Source organism: Ips typographus, linkage group LG7 (genome assembly GCF_016097725.1).
Source record: "Ips typographus isolate SLU linkage group LG7, UJ_Ityp_2.0, whole genome shotgun sequence".
Taxonomy (NCBI): domain Eukaryota; kingdom Metazoa; phylum Arthropoda; class Insecta; order Coleoptera; family Curculionidae; genus Ips; species Ips typographus.
Window position 1 is genome coordinate 705,150 of NC_138428.1, and position 3,606 is coordinate 708,755.

Genomic DNA, 3,606 nt, shown 5'->3' on the forward strand with positions numbered 1-3,606 from the left:
AACAGTCAAATGACACTACCCACGTGATATTACTATCATTTGCAAAATAATGATCATGTGACAAACTGCCAGATGACTCTAATCTTTATAAATTGTTGACTGATATCATGTACAGTGCACTCTTTCTGAAGATACAATTTGTGATATTTTAGCTAAACTGTAAACAAAATACATTTTAATAATATGGCGTTCTCAAAGCAAAAACGTAAAAACTGATGATGGTTGTCAAAAATTGAGACTTTTTGTCATTAATGATAATGCTTGTAAAAAAACAAAAAATGATACAATATAATTTCATGTATTTTTAGATACTTAGATATTAGAAAGTCAGAAGTTTGAAAATGTCAATAATGTCACGTGGAGAAGTGTCAAGTGACTTAACAGAGAGTTGTTGAGCTGTTATTTCAAACATAATTTTCGTTATTTTCAATAAAGTGCCAATTTGAACCATATCATATGCCACAATAGGAAACTTCTTAAATTTCAAAAACCTGGACCAGAATAGTTGCAACTAAAATGCTCAAAGAACAGATCGTATATCGGCCAAAACGACTGCATGGAAGAAAACAATGAAAAGAAGACCACGCAAAAAAGATAAGTGAGATCAAAAACAACTTGATTGCACTTGATTACAACGATTTTCTTTAACATTGACTGCATCATGTGATTCTAAAACTGTCTGCAGTGTTTAGGTCACGTGCTGTAAGTTACACTGGTTTTACAAGCAAAATAAGTCATATTTGATTAAAACAGCGACAAAATCTTAGATAAACCAAGTATTTACGGTCCAAACTACTCAAGGATTAGACCTTATTTCGCATATACGGACCGTGAAAGAGGCTTTAATATGTGACTTAGATGCCGTTAGGGGCCATAGATGAACTCGTCAGAATTGGTGGCCTTTCTCAGACAATTACGGTTCTTTGATTAAGCCGACGATGAGCTCCGGCTAAAAATCCGGAATGTTGGAAGTGGCCGATGAGCTAAACGGGCAAAAGAGAGAGAGATGCGTTTCAGGATAAAATTATTAGATGCGACGATTCTGATTGCATTGATTTATGTCCGGGATCGTTAGAGACCGCGAATACTCTTCACTATTGTTTGGTCTGGCTTAGATTTATCGAACCACTCTTCTCTTATGATTTTCTCGTGGCTGTGGCTAAAATTGAATCACTTAAATTACTCCCAACCACTCTACGAAAGAAAATCTTGACTCTCTCAATCTGAGTGGGCGTATTTCTTTAAGAGTGAAAAAACACAGAACTTATCCCTTTTTGAATTTCAACCAAGATAATCTATAAAACAAACATTTGTGATATAAATCAACTTACTCTGTGTGGTTATACAGACTTCTTGTATAGAGTGCACGTTTATATGGCAAATTGACTAAAATCGTTCCCCAATTTATGTTTTAATCCAAAATTGGCAGATTTTGTCATCAAAGACGTTAGGAGAGTACATTGTCAACTGTCCCAAAAAAAAAGTCAAAATTATTGATCTAATCGAAGATGCTAAAAGCAACCAACAAAGTGAAGATGTTTCTCAAACATTAAAGAAACAGAAAAGTTTAAAAATGACACTATAAAACAAGATTTTGAAAGAGCTGTTGAAGAAGCAGAAAAACTTAAATAAGAAGCTCTAAAAATGTGGCTGGATGATGCATCTAACGCAATTGAAGAAAGGGAGATATTTAAGCTGCCGCTACCATGTCAAGAAGAACAGTGGAGAATTTGGTAAACTGGAAACAAATTGAAGACTGGAAACTGAAAAAATGTTAAAAAATTGTGAAAAGTTTTTTTAAAAATGGCAGCAGCGTGTTTGTGCATTCAATTTTATGTAAAAATAATGTACATTTTGTAACCTATTACTTTCAAATCTGGTACTCTCTAAATGGGGTTTTTTGAAAATACGAAACCTAAATTTGGGCGCTTTACTGCGGCCGTTAGAGAGCGCTTTACAGTGTACTTCTGATGGTTTTCTGATTCTGTTGGTAATTTTCTTATTTATTTTTTAGGAAAATGATGTTTTAAACACTATAAAGCAAACAAGGTATTCCTGCTAAGAACCGCTAATGTAAACCGCTGTCGAGTTAGACATTAGACATTGAATTAGTTAATTTACAAAATTTTGATTAATTTTAACTGTCTTGGGCATGGAATTTGATTTTAGGTAAAACTTTTTCAAATATTGGTGTTTTTCGTCCAATAAAAAGTGAAAAACTACTTAAACTTGTCAGACAGTTTACTTGTGATTCTTTGGGTGGCAAACTGTTCTGCGGCCTTAAGCAAACGAGCAGAGCTTTTGATAGGCAACTCACGTAAATCACACGCACATACAGAGAGTCGTTCTCAAAAATAATTAACCGTAACGTTAATTAACGATACCTCGGTACTATTTTGTCGACTGGTTAGCGGACCATTAATTCGTTGTTCGCTGTATGTTTTTCGCATTAATACGCACGGTAGCTGATACGTTTTATTGCTTCTGAGTTACCTAAAACGCCCGTGCGGTCTGCGTGTACCAGGTTTACTTATACACAACAACTGAATTTTGGACGGTAATCCTATCTGCATAATAGCACAACTACCGACCGCAGCAAACACACTTGCTCGCACCTTTTAAAAGTGCTCAAGTGGATTGATGAAAGGGCGTGTGTACAAACCGGTGTCTGTGTCAAAAGGGCCGACGTACGGTCCTAATGCCCTTTTTTTCTTATTGTGAACAAACATTTGGAATGGGATCAGTTTCGGTAAAGAGTTCATGCACCGAGAGAGTTCGGAGTGTTTAATTAGGCGATTCGTAGGCCGTTCGGACGATTAGGCGACGAAAAGGACCCCGATTTACATTCAAAGTGTTATATTTCGGTAGCACGACATTGAGCCATCGTCAGTTTCAATGTTGATTTGCATTTTTATCAATCTGCCCACGGTAAATTACGCCGATTGTTTTAATACAGGATCGGTTCCAGCACTGGTATACTGAAAATCAAACTCAATTCAGATTACGTCACCAAAAGTAGCAAACACAGACAATTGTTTGACAGACAAATTCAATTTTTTAAAGTTGTGAAGTGTAATTTTTATACTTTTGACAGTTTACGAGTGTTGTCGAGCTGGCTTGTGTCAAAACCTGTCAGTGGTCACGTGTCTGCTTTGTTTTTCTTTCAGAAATTTCTACATCACTACCATATTATTATCAACACTTGGCTGATTTGGTAAATATGTTTGATGGTTAATAATTACTGATTCTTCAAATCTGTGTTAACATAAAGCTCATTTATACTTAAAATGTAACTAACTTTGTTGTGGATACAACAGTTTGCATTAACAAGCTTTCAGACTGTTCTCAAAGCTTTTGGAAGCTTCTACGCTGTTTCAGGAGAATTTCGAAGCTTCTAGACACTGTTGGAAGCTTTTGGAGTTTGTATAGTGTTTTTCCTACTCGGATGCAGTAAAGTGCACTTTTCCGGATTGCAAGATTAATTTAAAATAAATAAATAATAAATTTACAATTTTGAAGTTTATATGTATAGAGCAAAAATACCCATTTTTACCAACCTTTTTATGAGATGTTCAAGCGAAGAAAAGTTACTTTTTCGCACTTATT

At 35.2% G+C, this 3,606-nt stretch overlaps 1 long non-coding RNA gene across 1 annotated transcript; it reads left to right on the forward strand.

The window, feature by feature from the left end:
- Window positions 1-1,351: 1,351 nt before the first annotated feature.
- On the forward strand, window positions 1,352-2,230 carry LOC145731865 (uncharacterized). Its single transcript, XR_014178899.1, has 2 exons — window positions 1,352-1,733; window positions 2,015-2,230. It is a non-coding gene; the product is annotated as an uncharacterized LOC145731865 (long non-coding RNA).
- The last annotated feature ends 1,376 nt before the right edge of the window (window positions 2,231-3,606 follow it).